Raw genomic sequence first — 21,953 nt, forward strand, 5'->3', positions numbered from 1 at the left:
CGTCTCTAGAGACTATATCTCTCTCATCATTACTCAATGCCTAGGTTTACCTCCAATGTACTCACATCCTACCTTACCTTTGTCTGAATCTATGCTATCGAGCCCAGAAACCTGCTCCTTTTACTCTCTCTTTTCCGAACGTGCTAGACAGCCAGTTCGTATAGCATTAAGCCATACCCTTATCCTACTTCTCCTCTGTTCGTCTGGTGATGTAGAGGTTAATCCAGGTCCTGCAGTGCCTAGCCCCACTCCCACGGTGCTCTCATTTGTTGACTTCTGTAACCGTAAATGCCTTGGTTTCATGCATGTTAACATTAGAAGCCTACTCCCTAAGTTTGTTTTACTCACTGCTTTAGCACACTCTGCCAACCCGGATGTCTTAGCCGTGTCTGAATCCTGGCTTAGGAAACCACAGAAAACCCTGAAATCTCCATCGCTAACTATAACATTTTCCGCCAAGATAGAACTGCCAAAGGGGGCGGTGTTGCAATCTACTGCAAAGATAGCCTGCAGAGTTCTGTATTAGTATCCAAGTCTGTACCCAAACAATTCGAGCTTCTACTTCTAAAAATTCCAGAAACAAGTCTCTCACTGTTGCCGCTTGCTATAGACCTCCCTCTGCCCCCAGCTGTGCCCTCGATACCATATGTGAATTGATTGCGCCCCATCTATCTTCTGAGCTCGTGCTACTAGGTGACCTAAACTGGGACATGCTTAACACCCCGGCCATCCAACAATCTAAGCTTGATGCCCTCAATCTCACACAAATTATCAATGAACCTACCAGGTACAACTCCAAATCCGTAAACACGGGCACCCTCATAGATGTCATCCTAACTAACTCGCCCTCCAAATACACCTCTGCTGTTTTCAATCAAGATCTCAGTGATCACTGCCTCATTGCCTGCATCCGTAATGGGTCAGCGACCAAACGACCACCCCTCATCACTGTCGAACACTCCCTAAAACACTTCAGCAAGCAGGCCTTTCTAATCGACCTGGCCGGGGTATCCTGGAATGACATTGACATCCCGTCAATAGATGATGCCTGGCTATTCTTTAAAAGTGCCTTCCTCACCATCTTAAATAAGCATGCCCCATTCAAAAAAAATTGAAATAGGAATAGATATAGTTCTTGGTTCACTCCAGACCTGTCTGCCCTTGACCAGCACAAAAACATCCTGTGGCGTTCTGCATTAGCATCGAATAGCCCCCGTGATATGCAACTTTTCAGGGAAGTTAGGAACAAATATACACAGGCAGTTAGGAAAGGTAAGGCTAGCTTTTTCAAACAGAAATATGCATCCTGTAGTACTAACTCAAAAAAGTTCTGGGACACTGTAAATTCCATGGAGAATAAGAGCACCTCCTCCCAGCTGCCCACTGCTCTGAGGCTAGGAAACACTGTCACCACCGATAAATCCACTATAATTGAGAATTTCAATAAGCATTTCTCTACGGCTGGCCATGCTTTCCACCTGGCTACCCCTACCCCGGTCAACTGCCCGGCACCCTCCACAGCAACCCGCCAAAGCCCCCACCATTTCTCCTTCACCCAAATCCAGACAGCTGATGTTCTGAAAGAGCTGCAAAATCTGGACCCCTACAAATCAGCCGGGCTAGACAATCTGAACCCTCTCTTTCTAAAATGATCTGCCAAAATTGTTGCAACCCCTATTACTAGCCTGTTCAACTTCTCTTTCGTATCGTCTGAGATTCCCAAAGATTGGAAAGCTGCCGCGGTCATCCCCCTCTTCAAAGGGGGTGACAATCTAGACCCAAACTGCTACAGACCTATATCTATCCTACCCTGTCTTTCTAAGGTCTTCGAAAGCCAAGTTAACAAACAGATTACCGACCATTTCGAATCCCACCGTACCTTCTCCGCTATGCAATCTGGTTTCAGAGGTGGTCATGGGTGCACCTCAGCCACGCTCAAGGTCCTAAACGACATCATAACCGCCATCGATAAGAGACATTACTGCGCAGCCGTATTCATCGACCTGGCCAAGGCTTTCGACTCTGTCAATCACCACATTCTTATTGGCAGACTCGACGGCCTTGGTTTCTCAACTGATTGCCTCGCCTGGTTTACCAACTACTTCTCTGATTGAGTTCAGTGTGTCAAATCGGAGGGCCTGTTGTCCGGACCTCTGGCAGTCTCTATGGGGGTGCCACAGGGTTCAATCCTCGGGCCGACTCTTCTCTGTATACATCAATGATGTTGCTCTTGCTGCTGGTGATTCTCTGATACACCTCTACGCAGACGACACCATTCTGTATACTTCTGGCCCTTCTTTGGACACTGTGTTAACTAACCTCCAGACGAGCTTCAATGCCATACAACTCTCCTTCCGTGGCCTCCAACTGCTCTTAAACGCAAGTAAAACTAAATGCATGCTATTCAACCGATCACTGCTCGCACCTGCTCTCCCGTCCAGCATCACTACTCTGGACGGCTCTGACTTAGAATACGTGGACAACTACAAATACCTAGGTGTCTGGTTAGACTGTAAACTCTCCTTCCAGACTCACATTAAGCATCTCCAATCCAAATTTAAATCTAGAATCGGCTTCCTATTTCGCAACAAAGCATCCTTCACTCATGCTGCCAAACATACCCTCGTAAAACTGACCATCCTACCGATCCTCGACTTCGGTGATGTCATCTATAAAATAGCCTCCAACACTCTACTCAACAAACTGGATGCAATCTATCACAGTGCCATCCGTTTTGTCACCAAATCCCCATACACTACCCACCATTGCGACCTGTACGCTCTCGTTGGTTGGCCCTCGCTTCATACTCGTCGCCAAACCCAATGGCTACAGGTTATCTACAAGTCTGCTAGGTAAAGCCCCGCCTTATCTCAGCTCACTGGTAACCATAGCAGCACCCACTCGTAGCACGCGCTCCAGCAGGTATATCTCACTGGTCACCCCCAAAGCCAATTCCTCCTTTGGTCGTCTTTCCTTCCAGTACTCTGCTGCCAATGACTGGAACGAACTGCAAAAATCTCTGAAGCTGGAAACACTTATCTCCCTCACTAGCTTTAAGCACCAGCTGTCAGAGCAGCTCACAGATTACTGCACCTGTACATAGCCTATCTATAATTTAGCCCAAACAACTACCTCTTCCCCTACTGTATTTATTTATTTAGCTCCTTTGCACCCCATTATTTCTATTTCTACTTTGCACATTCTTCCACTGCAAATCTACCATTCCAGTGTTTTACTTGCTATATTGTATTTACCTCGCCACCATGGCCTTTTTTTGCCTTTACCTCCCTTAGCTCACCTCATTTGCTCACATTGTATATAGACTTATTTTTCTACTGTATTATTGACTGTATGTTTTGTTTATTCCATGTGTAACTCTGTGTTGTTGTATGTGTCGAATTGCTATGCTTTATCTTGGCCAGGTCGCAGTTGCAAATGAGAACTTGTTCTCAACTAGCCTACCTGGTTAAATAAAGGTGAAAAAAAAATGGGGTAGTCAGCTGCAATGCATTTCAAGTAACATATATGCCTTATTAAAAGTGAATTTGTGGAATTTCTTCCCTTCTTAATGCGTTTGAGGCAATCAGTTGGGTTGTGACAAGGTAAGGGTGGTATACAGAAGATAGCCCTATTTGGTAAAAGACCAAGTCCATATTATGGCAAGAACAGCTCAAATAAGCAAAGAGAAACGACAGTCCATCATTACTTTAAGAAATGAAGGTCAGTCAATACGGAACATTTCAAGAACTTTGAAAGTTTTCAAGTGCAGTAGCAAAAACCATCAAGCACTATGATGAAACTGGCTCTCATGAGGACCGCCACAGGAAAGGAAGACCCAGAGTTACCTATGCTAGAGAGGATAAGTTCATTAGAGTTACCAGCCTCAGAAATTGCAGCCCAAATAAATGCTTCACAGAGTTCACGTAACAGACCGGTGGAAGAAGCCACACTTTAGCTTGATGACAGCTTTGCACACTCTTGGCATTCTCTCAACCAGCTTCATGAGGTAGTCACCTGGAATGCGTTTCAATTAACTGGTGTGCCTTGTTAAAAGTTAATTTGTGAAATTTCTTTCCTTTATGTCCTTTGGTCTGATGAGTCCAAATGTTAGCTTTTTGCTTCCAACCGTGGTGTCTTTGTGAGATGCAGAGAAGGTGAACGGATGATCTCCGCATGTGTGGTTCCCACCATGAAGCATGGAAGAGGAGGTGTGATGGTGCGGGGGTGCTTTGCTGGTGACACTGTCAGTGATTTATTTAGAATTCAAGGCACCCTTAACCAGCGTGGCTACCACAGCATTCTGCAGCGATACGCCATCCCATCTATCGTTTGTTTTTCAACAGAACAATGATCCAACACACCTCCAGGCTGTGTAAGGTCTATTTGACCAGTAAGGAGTGTTGGAGTGCTTCATCAGATGGCCTGGCCTCCATAATCACCCGACCTCAACCAAATTGAGATGGTTTGGGATGAGTTGGACCGCAAACTGAAGGAAAAGCAGACAACAAGCGCTCAGCGTATGTGGGAACTCCTTCAAGACTGTTGGAAAAGCATTCCAGGTAAACCTGGTTGAGAGAATGCCAAGAGTGTACAAAGCTGTCATCAAGGCAAAGGGTGGCTACTTTGAAGAATCTCAAATATATTTTGATTTGTTGAACACTTTTTTGGTTACTACATGATTCCATATGTGTTATTTCATAGTTTATGTCCTCACTGTTATTACACATTGTAGAAAATAGTAAAATAAAGAAAAACCCTTGAATGAGTAGGTGTGTCCAAACCTTTGACTGGTACTGTATATACATTTGCCTTCGGAAAGTATTCAGACCCCTTGACTTTTCCACATTTTGTTACGTTACAGCCTTATTCTAAAATGGATTAAACAAACAAACTGTTCAGAGTAGACTGTATGAATCAGGTCGAAATTGTTGCAAAGAAACCACTACTAAAGGACACCAATAAGAAGAAGAGACTTGCTTGGGCTAAGAAACACGAGCAATCGACATTAGACCGGTGGAAATCTGTCGTTTGGTCTGACGAGTCCAAATCGGAGAATTTTGGTTCCAACCGCCCTGTCTTTGTGAGACACAGAGTAGGTGAACGTTGATCGCCGCATGTGTGGTTCCCACCGTGAAGCATGGAGGAGGACGTATGATGTGTGGGGGTGCTTTGCTAGTGACACTGTCAGTGATTTATTTAGAATTCAAGGCACACTTAACCAGCATGGCTACCACAGCATTCTGCAGCGATATGCCATCCCATCTGGTTTGCGCTTAGTTGCACAATCATTTGTTTTTCAACAGGACAATGACCCAACACACCTCCAGGCTGTGTAAAGGCTATTTGACCAAGAAGGAGAGTGATGGAGTGCTGCATCAGATGACCTGACCTCCACAATCACCCAACCTGAACCCAATTGAGATGGTTTGGGATGATTTGGACTGCAAACTGAAGGAAAAGCAGCCAACAAGTGCGCAGCATATGTGGGAACTCCTTCAAGACTCTGTATGTAACGCCCGCTCGATGTCCGCGTACAACTCCCACACCACCGGTGCCATCAGGCAAGAAGCTGGAAGTATGGGAGTGTGATCTATGGACCACTCCTCTGTGTCATACATCCGGGACAGTGCGTCTGCCTTAGCATTCTGGGAACCTGGTCTGTAGGACAGGGTGAAAACAAAACGGGTAAAGAACATGGCCCACCTTGCCTGGTGAGGGTTCAGTCTCCTCGCCACCCGGATGTACTCCAGATTGCGGTGGTCAGTCCAGATGAGAAAAGGGTGTTTAGCCCCCTCAAGCCAGTGTCTCCACGCTTTCAGAGCCTTGACAACAGCCAACAGCTCCCGGTCCCCCACATCATAGTTTCGCTCCGCCGGGCTGAGCTTCTTCGAAAAGAAAGCACAGGGGCGGCGCTTTGGTGGCGTACCCGAGCACAGAGAGCACGGCTCCTATCCCAGCCTCAGACGCGTCCACCTCCACTTTGAACGCCAAAGAGGGATCCGGATGAGCCAGCACGGGAGCCGAGGTAAACAGAGCCTTCAGGTGACCAAAAGCCATGTCCGCCTCCGCCGACCACTGCAGTCGCACCGGTCCCCCCTTCAGCAGTGAGGTAATGGGAGCCGCTACCTGACCAAAGCCCCGGATAAACCTCCGGTAGTAGTTGGCAAACCCTAGAAACCGCTGCACTTCCTTTACCGTGGTGGGAGTCGGCCAATTACACACGGCTGAAATGTGGTCACTCTCCATCTCCACCCCTGAAGTGGAAATGCGGAGAACAGACATTTCTCAGCCTTGACGTACAGGTCATGCTCTAACAGTCGTCCAAGCACCCTGCGCACCAGGGACACATGCTCGGCGCGTGTAGCGGAGTATATCAGAATGTTGTCGATATACACCACTACACCCTGCCCGTGCAGGTCCCGGAAAATCTCGTCTACAAATGCCTGGAAGACTGATGGAGCATTCATCAACCCGTACGGCATGACGAGGTACTCATAGTGCCCTGAGGTGGTACTAAATGCCGTCTTTCACTCATCCCCCTCCCGGATACGCACCAGGTTGTAAGCGCTCCTGAGATCCAATTTTGTGAAGAAGCGCGCCCCGTGCATTGACTCTATCACACTGGCTATGAGAGGCAGCGGGTAGCTGTACCTCACAGTGATTTGGTTGATACCTCGATAGTCAATGCACGGGCGCAGACCTCCATCCTTCTTCTTCACAAAAAAGAAACTCGAGGAGGCAGGTGAAGTGGACGGATTCGGAGACATATGTTTCCATAGCCACCGTCTCCTCCTGTGACAGGGGATACACATGACTCCTGGGAAGTGCTGCGTCTACCAGGAGATTTATCGCACAATCCCCCCGTCGATGGAGTGGTAATTGAGTCGCCTTCTTCTTACAGAAGGCGAGAGCCAAATCGGCATATTCAGAGGGGATGCGCACGGTGGAGACCTGGTCTGGACTTTCCACCGTAGTAGCACCGACGGAAACCCCTAAACACCTCCCCGAGCACTTTCATGACCACCCCTTGAGAGCCCTCTGTTGCCACGAAATAGTGGGGTCATGACAGGCCAACCAGGGTAGGCCCAGCACCACGGGAAACGCAGGAGAATCAATAAGGAAAATACTAATTCTCTCCCTATGACCCTCCTGCGTAACCATGCCCAGTAGAGCGGTGGCCTCCCTAATTAGCCCTGACCCTAATGGTCGACTATCTAGGGCGAGCACAGGGAAGGGCATATCCACAGGAACAATGGGGATCCCTAAACTACGGGCAAATGCTCTGTCAATAAAATTCCCAGCTGCGCCTGAATCTACGAGCGCCTTATGCTGGGAATGCGGGGAAAACTCAGGAAAATGTATAAACAAAAACATGTGAGCAACAGGAGGCTCTGAGTGAGCCTGGTGCCGACTCACCTGGGGTGACACGAGAGTGCCCTGCCTGCTGTCTCGACTCCCAGAAGAACCTCCCCAGCACCGACCAGCAGTGTGCCCTCTGCGGCCACAGATGGTACATGGAACGGCCCCTCCTCCGGTCGCCCTAAGCGCAGCACCTCCCAGCTCCATGGGCATCGGAGCGGAGGTGCTGGGGGATGGAACTGACAGGCCACGATCCGGACGTCCGCGGGTAGCCAGCAGGTTATCCAGCCGGATGGACAGGTCCACCAGCTGGTCAAACGTAAGAGTGGTGTCCCTGCAGGCCAACTCCCGTCCTTGTGCAGACTGCACCGGTAGTGATCGATCAGGGCCCTTTCGTTCCATCCCGCGCTGGCGGCCAGGATCCGGAAGTCCAAGGCGAACTCCTGTGTGCTCCTCGTCCCCTGCCTCAAGTGGAACAGACGTTCACCCGCCGGTCGAAAACTGCCCGAAAGCGGCAGGTGAACTCCGCGTAATTGTCCAACACCGCTTCTCCTTCCCCCCATACGGCGTTGGCCCCCTCCAGGGCTTTCCCTGAGAGACAGGAGACGAGGGCGGACACGCTCTCACGTCCCGAAGGAGCCGGGTGGATGGTCACCAGGTAGAGTTCCAGCTGGAGTAGGAACCCCTGGCATCCGGCAGCTGTCCCATCATACTCCCTTCGGGAGCGTGAGCCGAAACCCACTGGGACCGGGTGAAGGAGGGGTGAACTGTGGTGCCTGTTGTAGTGGTGCCAGTGGAGGCGCTGGCAGAACTCCTCCTCTCTCCCATCGGTCCATCGTCTGCAGCACGCGATCCATGGCGGTGCCGAGACGTTGCAACATGGTCGCATGCTGCTGGACGCGCTCCTCAACCGCCAAAGGGGGGTTGTCTGCACTCCTGCTGACTCCATTTTCTGGTGCGTGATTCTGTAAGGATCTGGGTGTATTTTGATTTGTTTAACATTTTTTTGGTTACTACATGATTCCATGTGTTATTTCATTGTTTTGATGTCTTCACTATTATTCTACAATGTAGAAAATAGTCAAATAAAGAAAAACCCTTGCATGAGTAGGTGTGTCCAAACTTTTAACTGGTACTGTATGTATAAGCCATTTCCTACTTGGTCTTGTAATTTTAACTGGCACTTGAGATGTAAGGGTCAACTCCATTGTAATTTCCCTCATCCACTGTGTCATTTAGTTAAGTCTATTCTAGGAGAATTGCTCTGAGTAGTCATGCTCTCAGGGAGGTGTAGATTGAAACTCAGGGAGGTGTAGATTGTTGTCAAGTTGAGTTGGAATTCATTCAAATGAAACTCGACAATGTCCATAACATTTCATTTTTAATGTCCTGAAACGACTGGAGCTGAAGTGCATTCGAGTCTTGCCTCTGGAATCCGAGTGGAAGTCTACTTCCTCACTCGTCTTTAATATATAAAGGGTAAAAAATTCCAAACAGTACCTTATATGACTCATGCTCTGAGTGCTGTGAAACTCAGGGAGGTGTAGATTGTTTGAGTATCAAGTTGAGTTGGAATTTATTCAAATAAAACTTGACAATGTGCAATAGCGTTTCATTTTTTGAGTCATGACCACATAGGCAAATTACAGTTGGCCCAGAACAGAGCAGCACGACTGGCCCTTAAATGTACACGTAATGCTTATATCAAGAACATGCATGTCAATCTCTCCTGGCTCAAAGTAGAGGAGAGATTGACATGTTGAAAGCACTGTTGAAACAGCTAACACACAGCTCAGACACCCATGCATACCCCACAAAACATGCCACCAGGGGTCTTTTCACAGTTCCCAAGTCCAGAACAGAGGCTAGGAAACGCATGGAACTCTCCTCCACCTCAGGTAACTCAAGCTAGCAATAAAATCAGTTAAAAAAAAAAAACAGCTAAAACAACACCTCATGGAACCACACGCACACAAATTAAAAACCAAAAACTGTTTTAAGTGAGAAGTAGGCATTGCTCTGAAGCCGAAAAATTAAGGAAATTCACGAGCACTACAATGCCTACTTCACCCATGCTCTATCACACAGCTTTGACCTACTACAGTAGCTATGTTGGTCTATTGTACTTCAAACAATGTGTAGGCAGGATTGCTTAGGATTCAAACCTTCTCAAATAGCCTAACTCATACGCTTAGAGAAGGTGCTCCCACAATAATGTGATTTGTAATGCATATAAGGTAAAGTACTCGATTCTTCACACACCACACTAAGACATTATCCCACTCCACTTATACACAATGTCTGCCATCTGCCCAGTACAGATGAAACTGGGATTCATCCTTGAAAAGCACACTTCTCCAGCTCCCCTTTGGCCATCGAAGGTGAGCATTTGCCCACTGAAGTCGGTTACGACGCCAAACTGCAGTCAGGTCAAGACCCTGGTGAGGATGACGAGCATGCAAATAAGCTTCCCTGAGACGTTTCTGGCAGTTTGTGCAGAAATTCTTCGGTTGTGCAAACCTACAGTTTCATCAGCTGTCCGGTTGGCTGGTCTCAGATGATCACGTTGGTGAAGAAGCAGGATGTGGAGGTCCTGGGCTGGCGTGGTTACATGTTACAAAGGAGAAATGCTCACTAATAGGGATGTAAACGAATTTGTGCACAAAATTTGAGAGAAATAAGCTTTTTGTGCATATGGAACATTTCTGGGATCTTGTATTTCAGCTCATGAAACCAACACTTAACATGTTGCATTTATATTTTATTCAGTGTATATATTTCATAATCACATCCTTTTTTGGTTAGTAGGTGTGCAACATAACAGGTGGTGGTGTGTTGGACACAGTCCCTCAGATAAAGGTCTATAGAACCTGTCTGCATTCCTGATTTCTGTAACCATTAGCTAATCTGTGTAATATTGACATAAGCTCAAAACCACTTGTTTGCAAACATGGGTCCTGTTTAATCAATTGCTGTGCTAATCAATGGACAGTTCATTACCTGTCAAAGGAATATGTAGATTAAAGTTATGTTTGTATTTCTATTTATTTTTGCAGTAAAGATGATGACACTACAATAAAACACATTTAGGCCTACAATAGGGGCTAAATCTAAAAATACATACAGACTAATGATAAATATTAGGGGTGTACCGATCTCATCATACTCGTATTGGTAATTGTATACGTTTTATCACACTTGATACTGGTAATTGGATTTACTCGTGAACGGAAAATTTGGAAGTGTGCTTTAAATGCCGGTGAAGCCTCAAGTGTGCATTACTGCAAAATCACTCAGAGTGCATCGTTTAGTTCCTTCACACACACACACGTTGTTAAACGACCCTGACAGATGAAAATGCACGATTTACTTACTTAGTCCTATTAAATTTCTCAACAAAGGAGGCTAATAAATAGTCTAATGCATGGCTGGCTACTACTGCCTGCAATTATTCCAGACAGATTTAGATGAAGGTAGGCTAATTCACTTGCCCCATATATTGTTTCACTTTTGAGAGGAGCAAAACTTCTCTCCCGAAACTTATGCCAACACATTTGCACAATCAAAATAAACCATCTACATTTGTAATTTTATTTTCTAATTATCTGTCACTCAGTAAACATGACTGGGCAAGAAGAAATAATAATAGCAAGAAAGCATGGGGATCGCAACATAACGACAGTAGTCGTCAGCAATGGAATACTTATACGGACAGACAAAGTAGGCATACTAAACAACACCAAGTAGACAGGCAAAAACAACCATATGGCCTCAGAAAAGTCGACAGGAAAAAACTAAAATTAACAACAATGACTAGCTACGGATTAGGATTCACTCATGATGTTTGGAGAACGGGAGACTTAACAGAGCCACACGGGTCTGTCTGGAGAAATGAGAGCAGAGGGAGAGCAGCTTGTTCAACTGATATCCCGCCTGTTTCTTTACAGACAGAAGAACTAGCCAATAGTTGTCATAATCGTATTCAGAAAATTCTCCATCCCCATTAGATACTCATTTTGTCCGAGTACTCGGCACACCCCTAATAGATATACATTATTTTAATAGCAGAACACTGTAAAGTCCATTATTCCTCTGAAGAGTATTAATTAGGGTGTTTGAGAAGGTTTGAATCCTAAGCAACCTGCCTACACATTGTTTAAAACACAATAGACAAAGATCGCTACTTTAGTAGGTCAAAGCTGTGTGCTAGAAAACCTTGGTAGTTCATGGGTGATGTAGGCATTGTGGTTCTCCTGAATTTCCTTTATTTTTTTGCCTTCTGACCAATGCCTACTTCTCACTTAAAACAGTTTTTTGTTTCTAATTTCCATGGTTTTTACACTGGCAGGTGATTATACAAAATTATAATACAACATCACAACCTCTTCCTTGACTACTGTCACATTAGGTGGCTCGGAGAGCGAGGAATGAATTGGGGCAAACTGCTCCATGTTCTGCGCCTGCAGAGGTGCTGCTGCTCCCCCTGATATCATAGTCACCCACCTCAGTGAAAACGACTTGGGACACACAAAGGTGACAGCCCTGGTGCGTCAGATGCGAGCTGATTTGGAGGTAGTCATCCAAATGTTCCCCGGGACAATGGTGTTCTACTCTGGCATCGCGCAGAAGAGGAGTTGGATGTTCTAGTGGGAGGAGGACTTCAATAAGCGCATAGAGATGGCCCGGCGCTATGTCAACCAGCTTCTGTTTGCATTTCTCCGTGACAGGCGCATGCCCACAATCCGCCCCTCTGTAATAAAGCAGTTCCCCTGGGTAGTAACATAGGTATGGCGTGCATCGCACGGAGGGTAACAACCTCCTCTTTGAGAGTCAGAGCTGGCTCTCCTCCGTTCTAGCAAGACGCACACAGTAGTACACACCACCACACTCACTGCCATTTGCCTGCCACTCCACAAACCCAAAGGCTCTATTAAGAGCCACCTAATAAATTAAAATAAGTGTGTATGTCAGGAAGGGGCTGTCAAAACTATAAACTAAATAATTGTCAAAATGTATCCTACAGAAGGCGAACCCACAATCTTCAGATCCACAGACGGTATCTCTAACCATTACACTACAAACTCTGTTCTACAAACATTCACAGACCATTTAAATTCTCGATGCGTTTGTTTCAAAATAATTTTGTTCATTCATTCAGTACTGATTGAACATTTATTTATGTTGCTTGGTTAAAATACAATAGTCTAAAAAAGCAATTCACGTTTGCCTGTAAAAACACACAATCCAACTCATTAATGACAAAATGGCGCCGGAAGAAATGGCAGCAGTTTTATGGGTGCCCAACCAATTGTGCCATTATGTGTTTTTTCACGTTATTTGCAATCATTGGACAATAAACTAAACGAGGTACGATCACGAATATCCTACCAACAGGACATCAAAAACTGTAATATTCTATGTTTTACGGAATCGTGGCTTAATGACGACATGGATATTCAGCTAGCGGGATATACGTTGCACCGGCAAGATAGAACAGCACACTCCGGTAAGACGAGGGGGGGCGATCTGTGCATATTTGTAAACACCAGCTGGTGCACGAAATCTAAGGAAGTCTCTAGATTTTGCTCGCCTGAAGTAGAGTATATTGTGATAAATTGCAGGCCACACTACTTGCCTAGAGAGATTTCAGCTATACTTTTCGTGGCTGTTTATTTACCACCACAGACAGATGCTGGCACGAAGACCGCACTCAGTCAGCTGTATAAGGAAATAAGCAAACAGGAAACCACTCACCCAGAGGCGGCGCTCCTAGTGGCCGGAGACTTTAACGCAGGGAAACTTAAATCAGTTCTACCAAATTTCCATCAACATGTTAAATGTGCAACCAGAGTGAAAACAAATTCTAGATCACTTGTACTCCACACACAGAGATGCGTACAAAGCTCTCCCTCGCCCTCTATTTGGCAAATCTGACCACAACTCTATCCTCCTGATTCCTGCTTACAAGCAAAAATTAAAGCAAAAAGCACCAGTGACTCAGTCTATAAAAAAGTGGTCAGATGAATCAGATGCTAAACTACAGGACTGTTTTGCTATCACAGACTGGAACATGTTCCGGGATTCTTCCGATGGCATTGAGGAGTACACCACATCAGTCACTGGCTTTATCAATAAGTGCATCGAGGACGTCGTCCCCACAGTGACTGTACGTACATACCCCAACCAGAAGCCATGGATTACAGGCAACATTCGCATTGAGCTAAAGGGTAGAGCTGCCGCTTCAAGGTGCGGGACTCTAACCCGGAAGCTTACAAGAAATCCTGCTATGCTCTGCGACGAACAATCAAACAGGCAAAGCGTCAATACAGGGCTAAGATTGAATCATACTACACCGGCTCCGACGCTCGTCTTATGTGGCAGGGCTTGAAAACTATTATAGACTACAAAGGGAAGCACAGCCGCGAGCTGCCCAGTGACACGAGCCTACCAGACGAGCTAAATCACTTCTATGCTCGCTTCGAGGCAAGCAACACTGAGGCATGCATGAGAGCATCAGCTGTTCCGGACGACTGTGTGATCACGCTCTCCATAGCCGACGTGAGTAATACCTTTAAACAGGTCAATATACACAAGGCTGTGAGACCAGACGGATTACCAGGACGTGTGCTGACCAACTGGCAGGTGTCTTCACTGACATTTTCAACATGTCCCTGATTGAGTCTGTAATACCAACATGTTTCAAGCAGACCATCATAGTCCCTGTGCCCAAGAACACAAAGGCAACCTGCCTAAATGACTACAGACCCGTAGCACTCACGTCCGTAGCCATGAAGTGCTTTGAAAGGTTGGTAATGGCTCACATCCACACCATTATCTCAGAAACCCTAGACCCACTCCAATTTGCATACCGCCCAAACAGATCCACAGATGATGCAATCTCTATTGCACTCCACACTGCCCTTTCCCACCTGGACAAAAGGAACACTTATGTGAGAATGCTATTCATTGACTACAGCTCAGCGTTCAACACCATAGTACCCTCAAAGCTCATCACTAAGCTAAGGATCCTGGGACTAAACACCTCCCTCTGCAACTGGATCCTGGACTTCCTGACGGGCCGCTCCCAGGTGGTGAGGGTAGGTAGCAACACATCTGTCACGCTGATCCTCAACACTGGAGCTCCCCAGGGGTGTGTGCTCAGTCCCCTCCTGTACTCCCTGTTCACTCATGACTGCATGGCCAGGCACGACTCCAACACCATCATTAAGTTAGCAGACGACACAACAGTGGTAGGCCTGATCACCGTCAACGACGAGACAGCCTATAGGGAGGAGGTCAGAGACCTGGCCGGGTGGTGCCAGAATAACAACCTATCCCTCAACGTAACCAAGACTAAGGAGTTGATTGTGGACTACAGGAAAAGGAGGACTGAGCACACCCCCATTCTCATCGACGGGTCTGTAGTGTAGCAGGTTGAGAGCTTCAAGTTCCTTGGTGTCCACATCAACAACAAACTAGAATCGTCCAAACACACCAAGACAGTCGTGAAGAGGGCACGACAAAGCATATTCCCCCTCAGGAAACTAAAAAGATTTGGCATGGGTCCTGAGATCCTCAAAAGGTTCTACAGCTGCAACATCGAGAGCATCCTGACTGGTTGCATCACTGCCTGGTACGGCAATTGCTTGGCCTCTGATCACAAGGCACTACAGAGGGTAGTGCGTATGGCCCAGTACATCACTGGGGCTAAGCTGCCTGCCACCCAGGACCTCTACACCAGGCGGTGTCAGAGGAAGGCCCTAAAAATTGTCAAAGACCCCAGCCACCCCAGTCATAGACTGTTCTCTCTACTACCGCATGGCAAGCGGTACCGGCGTGCCAAGTCCAGGACAAAAAGGCTTCTCAACAGTTTTTACCCCCAAGCCGGACTATTTGCATTGTGTGCCCCGCCCAACCCCTCTTTTTACGCTGCTGCTACTCTCTGTTTATCATATATGCATAGTCACTTTAACTATACATTCATGTACATACTACCTCAAATTCCCAATCAGGCCCTCAAACCATCACGGTCACCTAATAATCCCCAGTTTACAATTGGCTCATTCATCCCCCTCCTCTCCCCTGTAACTATTCCCCAGGTCGTTGCTGTAAATAAGAACGTGTTCTCAGTCAACTTACCCGGTAAAATAACGAATAAATAAAAAATTGGGCTGACCAACCAGTGCTCCCGCACATTGGCTAACCGGGCTATCTGCATTGTGTCCCACCCACCCACCAACCCCTCTTTTACGCTACTGCTACTCTCTGTTCATCATATATGCATAGTCACTTTAACCATATCTACATTTACATACTACCTCAATCAGCTTGACTAACCGGTGTTTGTATGTAGCCTCGCTACTTTTATAGCCTCGCTACTGTATATAGCCTGTCTTTTACTGTTGTTTTATTTCTTTACCTACCTATTGTTCACCTAATACCTTTTTTGCACTATTGGTTATAGTCTGTAAGTAAGTTTTTCACTGTAAGGTCTACACCTGTTGTATTCGGCGCACGTGACAAATAAACTTTGATTTGATTACTACACGTGCTTAATTACGTCACTTTTGTTTTGAGCCGACTTAGCTGACGGACAGAGCGGGGCACCTGGATCACGCCCGGGAGGCAGCCCGGTTCCAAATCAAATGCAATCAACTTTCAACCAGTACAAAACAGGCCTACACGGGTACACGGGCGAGGTAAATTGAACCCCCTCAATGATTCTGATGTTGTTTTTCCTGGGTGCACTGTGGTCAGCACCCGCACCCCCTGACTACTTTTTACTTGTGGATGGCGACTTCTGGGAACACACTGAAAAGAAACTTGACACTGTGTTAATCAGTCAGCACAAATTTGGATTATAATAATGACAAGAAGGCAGGACTGCCGGAACTGGAATTTATTCTACTGTACATGTTTGAAACAGCGATGCTGTCAGTCGAGTCCGGTAAATTGTCTGATGCTAACATGCATTTGCACACTTGCAGTGCAAAACTAAACTGAGGCTATTTACATGTGTGTTTGGGGTTCCACCATTTACTATATGCGGTTCATAACTAGCTTACTGTTTCTTAACAAAGCGATTTGTTTTCTCGGCTATGGTTTGTGTTGTGGCTTTGGTTGTTTTTAGTCGAGGAAATCTAGCTTAGTTAACTGCAGTGTTTGTCCTGTCTGAAATCTGGCTCCCTTGTCTTACCATAGCTTGGTCTATGGAGTAGCCTACCTAGCTAGTTTTGCAGTGTCCATTACATGCATTGTAAGTTAACTAGCTAGCAGTTTCCCAAAGTTTGGCGTATTTAGCTAGCTAGCGGTTTAATAATCTTTCATGTGGATATTTTTTCTTAAATTCCTACCCGCAAAAGGACCAACCGCATAGATAACTGGAAGAGTAAGTTTAAATTACATTTTATTCAACAATCTGGCATGTAGAGCTAGTGAGAGGAAATTTTCCAAACAATGTATGACAATGTCTCAGACTATGTAACCAGGGGTATCACAGAGAAGTAGCAATGTCCACAAGAGGGGAGAGGAGGAAAATGGTAGCACTTAATTTAACCTCTATGGGACGGGTGTTGCTAACGTGTGCTAAAGTGACTAGAATGACGTTTTATACAACAGCCAACTTTCCAGGACATAGACATGTCTTATATAGGCGTAAAGCTTAAATTCTTGTTAATCTAACTGCATTGTCCAATTAACAGTAGCTATTACAGTGAAAAAATACCATGCTATTGTTTGAGGAGAGTGCAGAACAACAAAAAACGTTTACCACGGCAACTGGTTTGATACATTCACCTCTGAAGGTAAATAGTGTACTTACATTCAGTAATCTTGCTCTGATTTGTCATCCTGAAGGTCCCAGAGATAAAAATGTAGCATAGTTTTGTTTGATAAAATCTATTTTTTATGTTCAAATGTAGGAACTGGGGATAGTGTTTGACCCCACTGCTATCTCTGGCTCCACACCTACCCCGCCATCTAGATGTGTGAAAGTTAGTGTATAAGCTAATAATCTATTATGTATGACATTCCTGAGTGTGTAAACTGAAATGTTTTATTACCATAGTATTTTTGTATATTCTCTATAGTTATGTACTTGAAAATGTATCAATTGACCAATTCGGCACATTTGGGCAAACTCCTGGCAGACTTGATACAAAATATTGTGCAGTAATGTAATTCTTCATTGGATCAGTCTGAAACTTTGCGCACACACTGCTGTCATCTGGTGGCCAAAATCTAAATTACACAGTCTCCTATCTGAAATGACGGCCTTTCTCTTGCATTTCAAAGATGATTAAAAAAAAGAAATGCATGTTTTTTGTTTGCCATATCTTATGTGTTATATTCTCCTACATTCATTTTATATTTCCACAAACTTCAAAGTTTTTCCTTTCAAATGGTATCAAGAATATGCATATCCTTGCTTCAGGTTCACCTAGGGGTCATGATAGGGGCTGTACCAAATGTTTGATGTATTATAATAATTGATTATGCTTATGTTGTATTAATAGAAGGGGAGGGGTTATAAGACCCCTCCCTCCTTACATTTATAGGGTCCTAGACTACAGATTAACAATATATATACATTATGAGGTTTAATATTGTTCCACAGTACTTTTCTAGGCTCTCTGCCTCTTATGAAGAAACTGTCTGAGAAATGTGTGACTGTGAAGACAGAACTCTGCAGGGGAGTGTAAGAGATAAGAGATTAGTTAAACATTTCACTATAAATAAACTTGGACATTTACTGCTATGCTTTTAGATAGCTATATAAACAAGAGTTTAAGTGTTGAGTAGGCATGGTTTGGGGTAGGCATGGTTTGGGACTCATTTCACCTCATGAGTAAAAGATAATGATGTCGGCAGTGACATCACTAGGGCTAGACTTCGGGTTTAATAAAATAACATGGGACCTTTTCTTGGATGCAGAACTTACTCGGAATCATGCGTTATGTTCCTGTTGTCAACGTCTGTCTGCAATTGCATTAATAAAGGTTTTTGAATGATTTAATTAAAGATATTGTCATAATTCTAATTTCACCAATGAGCCAATAATTGACAAGGAACAAGGAAACGAAAACCAACACTAGCTAGCCAACTACGGCTAATTTACAGTCACGTCAATAAGTGCGGCCAGAATAACAGCAAAGTAGCCGCATTTGCATAAGCTGTTTTCTAGTGACATTTATTTGGATAAATCAATAACAATTAATTAATGAGGTGCGATTTCGCCTGGCATAGAAAATGTGCTCACTCGTCAGGACACTGTTGTTCAGAGGAGCTAGCCAACAACAGAGCAACACAATCTCTTCAAACTGAAGCTGGAAAGACTGCAAATTAGCTGTGTTCCGTTTTACCTTTTTTCAAGTGACATTTTCTTGTATACAGTTGAAGTCGGAGGTTTAAATACACTTAGGTTGGAGTCATTAAAACTCGTTTTTCAACCACTCCTCAAATTTCTTGTTAACGAACTATAGTTTTGGCAAGTCGGTTAGGACAACTACTTTGTGCATATCGCAAGTAATTTTTCCAACAATTGTTTACAGACAGATTATTTAACATCTAATTCACTGTATAACAATTCCAGTGGGTCAGAAATGTACATACACTAAGTTGACTGTGCCTTTAAACAGCTTGGAAAAGTCTAGAAATTATGTCATGGCTTTAGAAGCTTCTGATAGGCTAATTGACTTAATTTTAGTCAATTGGAGGTGTACCTGTGGATGTATTTCAAGGCCTACCTTCAAACTCAGTGCCTCTTTGCTTGACATGGGAAAATCAAAAGAAATCAGCCAAGACCTCAGAAAAAAAAATGTTGACCTCCACAAGTCTGGTTCATCCTTGGGAGCAATTTCCAAATGCCTGATGGTACCACGTTCATCTGTACAAACAATAGTATACAAGTATAAACACCATGGGACCACGCAGCCATCATACCGCTCAGGAAGGAGACGCGTTCTGTCTCCTAGAGATGAACGTACTTTGGTGCGAAACGTGCAAATCAATCACAGAACAACAGCTGGAGGAAACAGGTACAAAACTATATATATATCCACAGTAAAACGAGTCCTATATCAACATAACCTGAAGGGCCACTCAGCAAGGAAGAAGCCACTGCTCCTAAACCGCCATAAAAAAATCCAGACTACAGTTTGCAACTGCACATGGGGACAAAGATTGTACTTTTTGGAGAAATGTCCTCTGGTCTGATGAAACAAAAATAGAACCGTTTGGCCATAATGACCATCATTATGTTTGGAGGAAAAAGGGGGACGATTGCAAGCCGAAGAACACCATCCCAACCGTGAAGCACGGGGGTGGCAGCATCATTTTGTGGGGGTGCTTTGCTGCAGGAGGGACTGGTGCACTTCACAAAATAGATGGCATCATGAGGCAGGAAAATTACGTCAATATATTGAAGCAACATCTCAAGACATCAGTCAGGAAGTTAAAGCTTGGTCGCAAATGGGTCTTCCAAATGGACAATGACCCCAGGCATACTTCCAATGTTGTGGCAAAATGGCTTAAGGACAACAAAGTCAAGGTATTGGAGTGGCCATCACAAAGCCCTGACCTCAATCCTATAGAAAATTTGTGGGCAGAACTGAAAACATGTGTGCAAGCAAGGAGGCTTGCAAACTTGACTCAGTTACACCAGCTTTGTCAGAAGGAATGGGCCAAAATTCACCCAACTTATTGTGGGAAGCTTGTGGAAGGCTACCCTAAACGTTTGACCCAAGTTAAACAATTAAAGGCAATGCTACCAAATACTAATTGAGTGTATGTAAACTTCTGACCCACTGCTTTTTAGAGTGGAGATCAAGTTTATAAGTTGCCTGGCTGGGCTGATGAGACAGTGGATTGCGCTGTCAGATGGAACAGAGTAAATAGGCATTTTAACTTCTGTGGTAACTTCCGGAATAGACACTAGAATGTGGTTTTAACCAATCAGCATTCAGGATTAGACCATCCAATCAGCCTATCAGGGCTTTGTATGTAAATATCTTCAAATTTGTGTCCTAACACCCACACGATCAGACTGAGCATTTCAATGGCCAAAAGCCTAAGGCAGGATTTAAAATTAACACCTGCCACCCGCCAAATGCGAGTACATTTTGGCATTGGAGGGTAAATTGTCTATTTCACCAGCCACGTTGGCGGGGGGTCAGGGCTCCACAGTGCGAGCATTTCACAACAAAAATAGTCAAGTATGATCACATTTATAGCAAAACAAATTCTACAGTAGCTGTTTTCAAATAATTTCTGCTGTTTTGTTTCATAGCTGGTAAATTAAATTGTACTAAGTCAAAGAACTACGAATTCTACTTAACCTATCCTACCTTGCACTGCAACACTGCCTGGCTGGGGGCTGTGCACACGTGAAGAGCTGAGTGAAAGCTTCATTTTTAGAAGCGCTGTGCACAGGTATAAAAAGGGGGATGTTTTGCAGTTGCAGGGAGACTAGTCAGGATAGAGGGAAAGATGAACAGAGCAAAGTACAAAGAGATCCTTGATCAAAACCTGCTCCAGAGCGCTCAAGACCTCAGACTTGGGCGAAGGTTCACCTTCCAACAGGACAACGACACTAAGCACACAGCCAAGACAATGCAGGAGTGGCTTCAGGACAAGTCTCTGAATGTCCTTGAGTGGTGCCGGTGGCTGAATCAGAGTGGTGATGGGGGTTGCCTTAATCGACATCTTTGGCACCCTGGGAGCAGTTGTTGTTTGGGGTCAAGTGCCTTGCTCAGGGTCAGAATTACATTTACAGACATGCCGGCGATACGATCCAGCAACCTTTTGGTTAGTGGCCCAATACTCCTACCCGCCAGGCTACCTTACTAGTAATAAATGTATTATTGTTTTGGAAACTTTACAAAGCATGTTCATCCGTTTTTTCTGTTTGTTGGTGTAATTTTAGCAACAACAAAAACATTTTTGGAAGGTAAAAAATCTGAGTGGCTGGTAGATTGTTTTTATCTACCTACCACAGTGGTTGAAGGACCAAACTTTTTTTAAGCCCTGGGCTCAAGGAAAAACATTATAAAACATATAATTTGGAGTTATTTTTATTAAATAAACACACAGTGTGTAACGGCTGTCCTCCTCCTCTTCGGACGAAGAGGAGGAGTAGGGATTGGACCAAAGCGCAGCGTGATAGTTTGACATAATGAAGTTTATTAAAGAAAAGACGAAAACCGAAAACACTTCAACAAACTACAAAATAACAAACGAACGTAGACAGACCTGAACTATGAGAACTTACATATAACACGAAGAACGCACGAACAGGTACAGACTACAACAAACGAACGAACAAACCGAAACAGTCCCGTGTGGTGCAACATACACAGACACGGAAGACAATCACCCACAAACAAACAGTGTGAACAGCCTACCTTTATATGGTTCTCAATCAGAGGAAACGTCAAACACCTGTCCCTGATTGAGAACCATATAAGGCTAATTACACCTGACCTAAACATAGAAACACAAAACATAGAATGCCCACCCCAACTCACGCCCTGACCAACTAAACACATACAAAAATAACAGAAAACAGGTCAGGAACGTGACAGTGATTTATTAGACAT

The 21,953-nt window shown here is 44.8% G+C and overlaps 1 protein-coding gene across 1 annotated transcript in view; it reads right to left on the reverse strand.

The window, feature by feature from the left end:
• LOC120062908 (hexokinase-2-like) overlaps positions 1 to 21,953 on the reverse strand; it is a 77,126-nt gene that overhangs the window by 14,764 nt on the left and 40,409 nt on the right. The window lies entirely within an intron of this gene.

Source organism: Salvelinus namaycush, chromosome 18 (assembly GCF_016432855.1).
Source record: "Salvelinus namaycush isolate Seneca chromosome 18, SaNama_1.0, whole genome shotgun sequence".
NCBI classification, from domain to species: domain Eukaryota; kingdom Metazoa; phylum Chordata; class Actinopteri; order Salmoniformes; family Salmonidae; genus Salvelinus; species Salvelinus namaycush.